The sequence below is a fragment of the Nuphar pumila genome, chromosome 2 (assembly GCF_984573655.1).
Source record: "Nuphar pumila chromosome 2, dmNupPumi1.hap1.1, whole genome shotgun sequence".
Classification (NCBI taxonomy): domain Eukaryota; kingdom Viridiplantae; phylum Streptophyta; class Magnoliopsida; order Nymphaeales; family Nymphaeaceae; genus Nuphar; species Nuphar pumila.
Genome location: NC_143250.1, coordinates 13,216,574 through 13,229,597, shown reverse-complemented (window position 1 = coordinate 13,229,597; position 13,024 = coordinate 13,216,574). Strand labels below are relative to the sequence as shown.

The following is a 13,024-nucleotide window of genomic DNA, read 5'->3' as shown; positions in this document are numbered from 1 at the left end:
GATATGACCATTGGAGTAGGTCCTTGCATTATATTTAACTCAGGATAAACCTGTTGGCATTGGTGGTATTGACAGGTAACTTTTTGACAGTTTTAATCAAAGTCTTTTAGAATTTTTAAAAAATTGGATGGTACTTGAAATTATGAGAAAATGTTGGGTTTGTATTTGAAACTTAATCTAAATAAACTATCCCGTGTTCGTGTTAGAAAAGTAAATATTAAAGGCAATGACATTTCATTTGGCTGACAATGGTATCATCAATCCTCCTACTATGTGAATTTAAAACTAGTCACCGAGATTGTCAAATCTTTTCCCTTTCCTGGTTTTCTGATAGTTAATGCACAACAGAGATCTTGAATAAGCGAAGGAGCATAAGATTTAGAAGTCCAACATTAATAGGGTGTGTTTGCAGTGCTTCAGAATGCCCAAGATGTGTTTGCATGCCACGGACAGCTGGGGCTTTCCACGGAATACACAAACAAAAAGCACACCACCAAACCCCAAACCCCGCACAACACCGTGAAGCTTCCCATGGTTCAGGGATTCCGATTCTTAAACCATGGAAGGTGGTTATGCTCGAGCTTCCTCACAGAACCACCTTCTGTGACACAAACACACATGAAAGAAACATGATCCATGGCTTGAATTTGTTTGCAAGAACAAGAAAAAAACATTGATGCATGAAGTTTCTAAGAAAAGTATAACAGAAAAAGGAAAAATAGTCCACTAAAATTTACATCACACCAGTCTTAAATTCTCAAAAAAACAACAGATTAGGAAAAAAGTCCATAGAGTCACTTTCTACAGCACCTTGCTTTATACAAAATGATATGTACAAGTGACTAGCTTGGCCTTTCCCAATTACACAAGCACGACTAACCATGACCAACTCAACTTTGCTGTATTTTTTCACACACCCACAACTAAACGTATACTATTAGCTAGTACAAGAAAATGACAACTGTGACAGAGTGAGATCTGCAGTTAAAAAGATAACCTGGTATTAGGAAGTAAACTTGGAATGCAGCTCCTCCTATATCACCCAAAGAACATGTTATGTTTTACGTTGTTGTGGAGCTTGGGGAATATCTCATGGTTATATTCAACAGACAAAGAAGAATATGATGATGACGAATGGGCTTCCAACCAACCTTCATAGCATAGCCGGCCTCTGTATGCCACTAGATCCGCATAGTAAACTGGTGGTACCAATGAAACTGGTTTTGTGCACCTCGCAAATGTGAAGCACAGATTGTAGACCAGTCCCTGCAACTCATCAGAAGAGAACTTGTTTTCATCGCACAGCACATGGTAATGTGTAGGCTTGCTTGTCCCTAGCAGCCCATAGTGGCTGCAAAGGAAGAAATCAAACTCCCTCACATGAACAATCTTCCTGTCAACAATGGTCCCTGGAGGCACATTTCCATGCTTTGTTTCACCTTGATGATCTGCAGCAAAAAGTCGTGTGCGGTGCCGTTTCTGCGCAACAGTAAGGGTGATACAAGGATTATAGCCAATACTTGAAAAAGCCTGCTTGATTGCATCCAGCTCCTCATTGCGCACCATGTTGAATTGTCCCTCGCCCACGCCGTCTCGGAAAAACACAATCTTTTCTGGAAATTTTCCATTTTTCTGGTGGTACATCTGAACAAGCTCTATGCACATCTCACCAAGATTCACAATCTTTTCTTTCCGGTTGTCTTGAGATCTCATCTTGGCCTCGTAGATGTTAGCATCAGGCCAATTCATGGTGGCCACCACAGCTGCAATGGAAGGGCTGACCCTGTCACTAGGGCTTGGATGGTTGACATCTGCCCCCATGAACATGACATGTACATCTTCTTTGCCAAGACACCGTGGCCTTGGAATATTGCAGAGGGCCACGTTGCTACCACCAATTTTGGCATTGATCTTGAGAGCAAGATTTGCAAGGTACTGTGAGTTTGGCCTTTCAATGTTTTTCTTAAGGCAACACTGGGTCATAATGCCAACGTCAGTCTCACTGATGAGCTTAAGAACTTTGTAACCCGCGTGCTTATAGGCTATGGGACAAATCAAAACCTGCAATCGGTTACCAGACTTAGTAGCTGCAGTTGCTGCAATTTCAGTGAGAAGCCTTGGAAGTCGGACCTGGTCAGCTAACAAATTTATGTCTACACAACGAAGGTCCACAGGATTTGGTGCAATGTTGACACCTATATCATGGCATCTATGCACAAATGCTTGAGCAAATTGAGATATCTCTCTGGTGTATCTGGTCTGGTTTAGTGGCACAAAGCTGGCTATAGCCCAGCAGTTTATCGGCTTGGGATCATATAGATGATATTGCATTAGGTTCCACTGACAGTTTGGATCCAAGTTCACCCTTCTATCTTGAGGCCCAGCCTTCAAGTCAGGGGGTTTGAGAACCCGGCCTTTGACCTCTGTTAAATCCGTGCTACCTGCTAACCCAAAGTGTCGGGTCACTTCTCCTCTGCAAAACCGAAAAGTTATGGATCAACTAAATGAACTTGATAGTTTCCTATTAAACACGAAAAACAGTAAAAAGACTACGTCAACTACTCAACATTGCAGAGTAGTGTATCTAACTATCTATTTGTATGATAAAGAAGCCGGCATTTTCTAGTGATTATCATGAGGTTGGCTCAGAGAATCATAGATCGTAACTTGTGCATGTACATTTGATACATTAACCATATGCCAGGAACCGTATTAGAACTGGTGATACAAGGATTTTTGAGAATATCATTAATCAACAAAGAACCAGTCTTGTTTATTGGGGCTCTATATGAAACTAATTACCTTTGGAAATTAACTAAACATATATAGCATAAAGGCAAATAACAGATTGGATCAACTTTCTATCAAATCAGGTTGGGCCCAAATTCCCAATTATGTAGGATTTTGTACTATCCACATCTGACCATATTTGACCATATTTGAGCAGTTTACAATCTCCGGCTCAAGATAGCTTGCAAAAATATATGTCCAATGTTCATCCACGATCAAGATATATGGCACCCAAAACCTTATATGTGAATGCCCTTCCTATATATGGGTTCAACATCCTTTTATTGAGATCATTCACACTTCAGATGAATGGTGTTGCTAGCAGTAAAATGAACAGCTAGGATGCTTTAATGCAATAAGGTTTAGGTGAGTATCTACATACTGTCCATCTTTAACAATGGGCGGTGTCGAAGGTTTCTTGGACAGTTTTTTTGTTCAAGATCCTTGGACCTCATCTGCTCTTGCTTACAACCACATTTTTCAATGGGTCTCAAACATTTCGGGCCAAGCTAATTGAGTACAGTACTGGGACCATAAACTCAATATGCAGACCTGTAACCATTTTGGGCTCCAACTAGCTCTCTGCCCTCATTGGACCTAACCCAAAATGATGATCTGATTCAGACTTCTTATCAGATTTCACCACATTCAGGTTTGCGGTCTCCTCATCAGATCTCGTTTTCTGTCCAATTGGAACTAGATGGGGCTCGTGCGGCTACATGGATTTGGGTCGTCGATGTATGAAACAAAAGTAGGTAGTCCTGTCAAGTCGGACCCAAGATGGGATGGTATTTGAGGTCCAGGTCTGTGTACAGATAGCAACAACCAGACCTGGTGAAATCTCCATTTTCTAAACTATTAAGCCATCTGCTAAGCATGAGGCAAGTCCAGTTGGGGCATATAGAAAGACCAATAACCAGGTCTATGCGTCATGCTTGTGCCCAAAACAAGCTTACTCCAAGTCTATTGACTAGACAACCTGGTCATGGAGATGTTTATGTGTCACCATGAATTGGTAGTAAGGCGTGCTTGTTAAGCAAGTGGCATGAGCATGCATGACAGATAGATAATAGAGAACACACATAATTGCATGACTGAGTGAACTTAGAGACACATAGTTTCATCAAAGAGGGTTAAGTTAGAAAGCTTACCCCCATGGACCATCTCGTGCATCAACGATTTGCTTGATGGAGCTCAATCTTTCCCAGGGAGCTATGTTTGTCAGACCTCTCAGTGCCTTGAGAGCATCCATTGGCAAATCCTCCATTGAAAACCTCTGTCCCTCAGCCAACTCACAGAACTCCATAGGCACATAGTTAGGAGACTTCTTGCTCAAATTCAAACAGGGGATGTACCAGTAGGTCAACTGCTTCTTATACTGATTTAGGAAATACTTCTCTATTGTCGTCATATTGTTGGTGGTGCTCCTGCTGCTGTTCTTGCTGCCAGATTTGCCTTTCTTCTCCATGAGCTCAAACGTTTCCTCCCTAGCTGACTTCTTTGATAACCCGAATATGGTGAAAACCTCTGTCGTCTTCCTATGAGTAACTCTCACCTTCAGCCCTTTCAGCATTCGTTCCCATTGCTTTCTTTCCCTGTCATCCATGTCAGCATTTGTATTACGGACTTGCACATCTGCATGCTCCTCAAGGAACTGTAGAACAGGAATGCTCTTGTAGAACGCCATTGCCGAGAGGTCTACATTGAGAGCTAGGCCTTGGGCGGTCGGCCGGAGGCTCTGAAAGAACCCACGAAATGCTGCAACCCCACCCCCAAGATCAACAACAGGGTTCCTAGAGTAGAAGTTCCGGCCACGAGCTATCCCGCAATTTGCAGGGTGCTCCTTCATAACCACTTCGAGCGCTTGAATCACGTTCTCGATCGTGGTTGTTGTCGATCTTGTCAAGTAGTTGTGGAGGTCGATGAGATCGATCTTGGCAGCGAATTTTAAGGTGCATTTGTACTCGCGGCCATCACTGTCTTCTCCTTTTGATATCTTAACAGTGTACGAGCCTTCCTGCAATTGATTTACAGTGTACATGCTCTTCGCGCCATCATAACCAACTTTTGTAGTCGAAAAAAGTTGCTGATTGTCCGCAAAAACCTTCTTTGCGATCAGGCGTGCATCAGATTTGCTAACCCGGGCCTTAAAGTCGGTATTTGATGCCGAACTTGATGATCCTTCCCCTGAATTCGCCTTTACAGGCGTTATAGTGACATCATATTGATAGATAGTACGTCCGGGATCAAACTCCACTAGGAAGTGATTGGCAACGAGGCGTATCTCTCGCGAACCCGCAGTTCCACCAGAGTCCGGCCTATCCACTGGTTTTCGGTTCGAAAACCCGGTGGTTTGTTCAGATAACTGCAAGTTCTGCAATTGGAAAGTTGGGGGCTCTACAAAAGAGACGAAACGCTTCATTCTATTAGTAATTGATTAGTTTGTAAGTGAGGAACTAATTATTTGATTAATATTCAATAAGAAGCGCAAGTTGGTGCCAAGGAAGTGAGATAGAAACAGAGAAGAACAGGGTGATTGGTTGCATAACTATCAACATGAGGTTGGTCACCAACCATTATTCAGACGAAGTGCAACAAAAGGCTTCCAAGGTTTACTTGCATAAACAGATGGGATGTATCATGTATGCAATCCCCAATTGGTTAATTGGGGGTTTGGGTTTATTGCACTTATAAGGGCCCTTCTTTGCCACAAGTGTTGGTGGTTTACCTCCCCACAAAACATGATTGAAGACAAAATTTGTGGGGAGTTACCATTGACAGTTACCAGGCCACTCCAAGTTGTGGGCATCATGCCATCACCGATGAGAGAGAGAGAGAGAGAGAGAGAGAGAGAGAGAGAGAGACCAGTGGGCGGTGGCACTTCTCCTCGAACAGGGCCGACATTTGATGGGGGATCTCTTTGAATGTTGGGAGCCTCTTGGGGAACCCATCTTCCTCCTCCTCTTCCCCATGCTCCAACACCGGAGCTTCCTTCTCCTCCTCTTCCACCAGTGGAAACGCCACCCCTTCCCCATGCCCCACCACCAGAGTTCCCTCCTCTTCCTCTTGATTGACCCTCCATCTCTCTCTCTCTGTGGAATGCAATGATCCAGCAAATGAGGGAGCAGGCTTTATATAGCAATCATTTTGTAAAGTAATCGTTTTTTTTTTTTTTGCATAGTAATGTAACCGCTTTGGTAGAAGACCAACTAGTTAAGTAAACCAAAGTGACACCGTGGGTCCCACGAGCATACTTCGTGCTTAAGGTAGAGGCGTTATCATTGTGTGAGATCAATGACCCACGAGCCTACTTGAGAAACCCTTGTGGTTCCTAATGACTCAAAAAAGTTGCATGTGATGCGATGGCGTCAACTTTCCGTACACTCCTAACAATACTTTTGTCAATTGATTCCTTCCGGATCTCAAGTGGGTCCCAACAAAGGAGAAAAAAAAAGAGTGAAACAAGCCACGACGGGTTTCCTTTGGAGGATTCTGATTTCAAAGAAAGAAAAAGAGAGGAAGAAAGGGGGAATGAAAAGGCTAATGATATCGTTGTTCTGGTAAAGGAAATTGAGATCAAACAAAACTACTTTTTTTTCATACAAACTTGGCCAAGGAAGTATCCCAAGCCTTTTGCCCTTCTTCTTGAATTAATTTTTAGCCCTTTACTTTCTTTCCTTCTTTCATTGTATCATTAGGTCTATCCATTCAAGCTGTTTCTTTCTTTCTTCGTTATTTAATTTTATTGAAAAGTTGCAGGAATTCTCCTCCCATTTCTTTTGCTTAGTGACGAAGGAGTCCATAAAAGACATAATCTATTATTTATTTTGCTTAGGCCCAAACCAGTTGGTACCAAGTCCAAACTACTTAAGACTAGAATCAACAAGGTGTTAGCAACTTTCAAAGTGGTCAAAGCCTTGACCGAGTCACCTAAATACTTTTTTTTTTTTTAAAGGCAAGTTAAGGTTAGGCAGACCCCCACCATTTATTATTCAACGTACGGTTAGGGTTTGAACCTGCAACGTCCCACCACAAGGAGAAAGGAGAAGTGCACTGACAGCTCTTACTAACCACGCAGACCCCTCCTTGGTGAGTCACCTAAATATTGGTATCAATTCAATACCTTTGGTCTTTCAAAGACTTGCATATCACAAGGGAACCGATCGGCTTTGAAAGTCGTCACACTTGCATATTGCTCAGGGAACAAAACCCAATTGGCTCAAAAATTGCATAACCATTTGGTTGGATCTGAGCAAGCCAGACCCAGCAATTGCTTTCCGGAGAGATACCAAAGGGGCTCCGTGTGGTCGGTAGGAGCTGTCAGCACACGTCTCCTTGTGGGTGGGACGTTGCAGGTTCAAACCCCAATGGTACGTTGAATAATAACCGGAGGGGTCTCCTTAACCCCAGCTTGCCTTTTATAAAAAGACACACATTTTTGCCGAGATTGACACTTCCTTAAAAATTTAGAATTTTTCAAAAAGGCAACTAAAGCTTGGCCATTAATTAACAAGTCACCTAAAAAATATCTTAGTTAATTAAAAGGTCTCAAGAGTTAATACTATCAAATTTGCTATTCAATGTGATGTAAAATTAGCATTTTACCATTAACATCATATTTTTAATCCATATATATATATATACATACATACATAGTATTAATATTGTCTACTAATGAGCTAGAAATCATCGGCTCAATCTTACCACATAGATGTATTCAACATGATGTTTCCATTACCACTTATTGCTGAAATATGTTCACCTACAAGTCCAAGTCATTTGGATTTCAAAAGATAAACAAGACTAGGGATGATCTATAATATCCTAGATCCAGAGGAAGTGGCCCAAGATCAGAATCCAAAACCCGATGATTCGGGATCTGAAGTGGAATCTCATATTAAGACGGCCGAATAGATACTAATGTGTGCAGCAGGTCCTTTGAGTTGGCAAGAGGACAGAAAATTCAAACATATAGTCCTTCACTAGCTTAGTGCAAATCTAACTGGGATATGATTTGAGCGGCTCCCTACAAGAAATTCACACAACTATCCAAATCCAGTATTTCAATTTGGCTATAAATACTTTAGAGAGTAGTTTAGATTATTGGATATTGAAACCCCAGTTTTTTTTTCTTTTTGTTATTTGTTTGATTTCTTAAATTTTCAATTCACAGTTATTTAATTTCCAATTTATTCTTAGTTGATCTGCGTTTTTAATATAAAATCTGTTGGGGTTCAAGAGCAATCCTCTTGTTCACTGCATCAAAGAAAAAACAAGACTAATTGTGCTTCCAATTTTACTTGTAAATCTGCTCAAGACAGAAGGAAGCAAGCTCAAGAAGGGGTGTTAGTATGGGCATTATCAGGCCGTTTGGATCATTGGATGCAATGGTCTATTACGTCCAAGACGCTTTTGTAGCACCCCTGTAAATGCGATAAAAATGACCCACCAAAGCAGGATGCAATGGTTCTTGGACCCCATTTTGGTGGGACATCTCTGTCCCGTGTTTGATGGGGGACATGTAGGCCTGTCAATGAGTTGGGTACCTGACTCATTTGAGTGTATTTGTATCTGACCATATAACAGATTGTTGGATACGGATATGGGTTCGGGCACTTATTGGGCCTTATATGAGATATCCCATACCTAACCACATTTTTGCATTGAAGTCGTAGACCCACTTATAACTGAACATGGGGTCGAATCGGAGACGGGCTGGGTTGGTTGAGATGAGGTGAGATTAGCACTTGTAAACTTTGTCAAAATAACACGATAGCATTGTGGGTAGCTGGTTTGTTTTCCAAAGGGGGACCTTTTTTTGAATTTATTACATGAAGAAACCACACCCAGCATGAGGACCTGGTCGCGGCTCAGCCTGGCATACCTACTGTCATCGTAACGACAGCGTAAAACTCTGAAGCTAGGATCCCTGGCCCCAAGACCAATGCTACGCATTGGCTTGTGCAGAGAGGTGACGCCCATGAGAATCAAACCTTGACTGCCCATGTAACAGCCAAGGCCCACTCCACTACTCAAACCCCATTAATCTTAATTTACTCACATTATAAAAGGACATTTGCACCCTTAATCTTAATTTAAGATGCCAAAAACATTGTTAAGGATGTTGATTCTTGCATTGCTCAGAATTGGAGGAGATATCCTCAACTTCTCATTTGAACAAGATAGAGACAATAATCAAGGGTTAATGAGACGAAATGATGGAAGAGAAAGATTTAAGCAATGGACGAGTTTAAAGAAAAACACAACACACGATATTAACGTAGTTCGGTGAACAATCACCTATATCCACGATATTCCACTCAACAATTCATATGTAGAGTTTTCCACTAATATTACATGAGCTATCGACTTAGTCAATTTTCTAGATTCTTCTTTACTTTGTTACATTTGATAAGATTGTTATCGTAATCTCCTTGAACTCTAACAGTACATTTTGCATTATCGATAATCTTGGTCTCCATCGTATTAGCTCCACATTTGGCTTTATCATAATTACATGTTAGAGTCCCATTTGATGCATATTGTTCTTTGAGGAACCAACTTTCAGTTATGGGGATAAACATTATCGAGTTTATCATTTTTTGGACTCATATCGTGATCTCCATTGTCAACATTATCGTGCCCAATATCATTGTGATCTCCAGTCTTAGTCTTATTGTTAACAATCCCTCTCAAACTGGTCACAGACAGAGCGAAGAGACCCAGTTTGACTCGGAGATCAAGGAACTGAGTGTGCGGTAAGAGCTTAGTAAAGATGTTTGTGATTTGTTTTGATGAGGGCACATAACGAGTGATGAGAGTCCACAGGGCACTTTTTAGTTTGGTTTTATAGACTCATTTACACTGAATTATATGCATGTCTGGCTCTTTAGGTACAAGCTCCCAAGTGTCATTGATATAAAGAGCATGCATCTCCTCATGCATAGCATCATGTCATCCTTTACGAGCAAGGGAAACCATGAGACTCTATGGTTCTAGAGGCACAGAGAGAACAATAAAATATTTGGGACTGGGCATACGAGTGACCATATGATAGATTCGAGAATGAGGAGTGACATAGGTGTCTTCATCACTGTCCCCATTGGCAACTAATTGTCTAACACCAACAAGAGAAGAATCACAAGGCTGAGAACCCTCAGATGCAATGTTGATCAAGTCATTTTTAGTATGCTCTTTATGTATGATCACTTTACCATGTAGTGACTCACATATCACATTTCTTCGCTCCGGTGGGACATTAGACTTAACCAAGTTTGAATCAATCTTAGCAGACATTCTTCCTAACTTATGAGCTCACGTGTTGGTTGACAGATAAGAGTAGTCCTAGTTTATGATAGAGGAAAACACTTATAAAAAATATGTCTTAATGTATAGACACACCTAATGGGGGAAAAACAGCAGCAGCCCTTGTGGTGATCACTATAACTTAGAAAAACACATGGTAATATTTTTAGATCAAATTTGTTGATTGCATAAAAAAACAGCAAGCAGCCCTGGTTTATGATAGAGGAAAACATCGGCACTAAAAAACTCTAAAGCTTGTATAGTCTAGTTTCTTTCTAAATACTTTCTCATAAGTAGTTTTCATAGAAAAGTTTAGCATTGGTAACCGATTGATGATCTATAATATCGTTAAGAAAGCTTTCACCCAGAATCGGGTTGTAATTTGAGCATGAAAAAGCATGGTCAACCCCAGTTCGGTGATAGACCGATACTTTCGTTCAAACATACCATTTTGTTCTGGAGTTTTTGGACAACTTTTATAGTGGACAATCTCATTCATCTTTAAATAAGTTTCGAGTTCAACACTCTCAAACTCGCCCCCTTCATCAGTTTAAAAAATCTTTATTTTTTTTCAAATTGAGTTTGAATATATTTACGAAATTCAATAAATTTGTTGCATAATTCATATTTATGTCTTAAAAAAAATATTAAAAAAAATGAGAATATTCATCAATAAGCACTGCATAAAATCTGAAACTTTGACCGGAGATAACAAGAGCAGGTCCCATAAGTCATAATGAACTTTTTCAAACAACTTCGTGCAATGGTCATCAACAGAATGAAAAGAAGGTCTACTTAGTTTACTCATTTGGCAGCTTGCACATATAGCACTTTTAATGGACATTGATGTTATTGAAATAGATTTATTTTTTTTCAAGAAAGTCAATATGTGCATGCACATGCCCAAGTCGATGACAAACTTTTCAATTAGAGTTTTTAAATCGTGAAGAAAAGAAAACTTGTTCATGATCGACCTTGTTCCTTGAGTTGTTGAATTCATACATGTCTCCTCTACCCAGCGTCACCACTTGTCTGCCTGTCCCTTGGTCCTTAATCTCAAAACCATTAGATAAAAATTCAAATAAACATGACATATCAAAAGTTAATTGGCTTACAGACATCAGATTCTTTTTAATATCAAGAACGACCAAGACATTGTTCAGGTGAAGAGAATGATCATTTTCAATTTTTGTGGACCCTATATGGAGAAATTGATGGAGATGTAAATCATAAGATAAAGGTTGGGTGGATGAAATGGAAAAGTGCAACTGGAGTGTTGTGCGATCGTAGAATGCCATTGCGGTTGAAGGAAAAGTTTTATAGGACGACTATTAGGCCCGCTTTACTATATGGTACGGAATGTTGGGCTGCCAAGAGACATCATATTCAAAAAATGAGTGTAGCTGAGATGCGTATGCTGAGATGGATGTGTGGAAATACAATAAAAGATAAGATTCAGAACGAGGAGATACGTAAGAAGGTAGGCGTTGCACCCATTGAAAATAAGATGAAAGAGAATCGTTTACGGTGGTTTGGACATATTCGACGAAGGCCTAATGATGCTCCAGTTAGAAGGATGGAGAAATGGGAAAATATATTAGTTAAAAGAGGTTGGGTTAGGCCTAGGAAGACATGGATGGAGGTGATAGGAAAGGATATGAATGCTTTGAACCTCACCGAGGACATGACATTGGATAGAAATGAATAGAGGAGAAGGATTCATGTGGAAGACCCAGAATGATTTTCTTTGTTGGTTCATATCGCCGACCCCAATTGTTTTGGGATGAAGGTGTAGTTGTTGTTGTTGTTGTTGTTGTGGTTGTGGTGGACCCTATATGGGTAATATTTAATCTGACACCATTTCTAACCATATTTTTTTCTGAACCATAATACTTGAAACAAGTTACGAAATTATCTGAATCAGCAGTAACGTGAGAGGTAGCTCCAGTGTCAAGGAAGATCTTGGCTATCAACAAGAGTCTGCAGAACATCTTCAGCTTGATAGGCATGATTAAAACGGTGCCAACAATTGATGACACAATGATTCGTCTTGTCACATATTTGACACAAAACCCCTTTTTCTTAATTGCTTTTGGCATTCGGTTGATTAAAATCAGATTTGGTTTTATTTTGATTTAAGCGACTACCGCCATGTCCAGCCATGTTCTTTTGAGTTAAATTGTTGCTTTGTGTTAAATTGATTTTCCTAATTGGTAAATTTTTGCCCTAAAAAGGCAAAGTTTATTTTTACCCTAAGAAGGCAAAGTTTTTATCCACACATTCTTCATATATGATGCACATGGTTTCATGCCCTTAAAGCAAGCCAACCGCATCATCGTACGATAGAATGGGCTTGTAAATAGCCACGAGTTCATCACATTTTTTTTTGAACCTATTGATATATTTATTCACCGAGGGACTTATTTTTTTATATGACTGAAACTTTTGCGTCAATAGGAATTTACGTTCCTTGGAGACGTGAGCAAAAGCCTTGATAAGAGTATTTCATACCTCACTGGATGTTCGGTGGCCAACAATGAGACTCAACACTTTCTCAAATAGAGTGCTCGTGATTCATCCTCATAGCAACCTGTCAGATTTTTTTAAGCAATAAACTATGGATTTGAGACGTCATCTATGATTTGAACTGGGATTGGAGTTTCGTCGTCTACAAAGCCAGTAATGTCTTGGCTCTCAATAAGACCAAGCAACTGCATTTTCCACAACAAAAAAAATGAATGATTGAGTTTAATTGTGATAAAATTCGTCACATTGAGATTGAAGGAGTATATGAATTTGATGGAGCAGTCGATGGATGTTGACGTAAATGAGGACACTATAATCGCCCAAGATGCAATAAGCTCTAATACCATAATGAAAAACACAACACACGATATTAATGTGGTTCAATGAACAATCACCTACCTCC

The 13,024-nt window shown here is 40.2% G+C and overlaps 1 pseudogene across 1 annotated transcript; it reads right to left on the bottom strand.

The window, feature by feature from the left end:
* Positions 1-777: 777 nt before the first annotated feature.
* Positions 778-5,872, bottom strand: LOC149844806 (protein argonaute 2 pseudogene; annotated as a pseudogene). The gene is made up of 3 exons (XR_016427448.1): positions 5,656-5,872; positions 3,942-5,187; positions 778-2,473 (listed from the first exon to the last, which is right to left on the bottom strand). The product of XR_016427448.1 is annotated as a protein argonaute 2 pseudogene (transcript).
* Between the last annotated feature and the right edge of the window lie 7,152 nt (positions 5,873-13,024).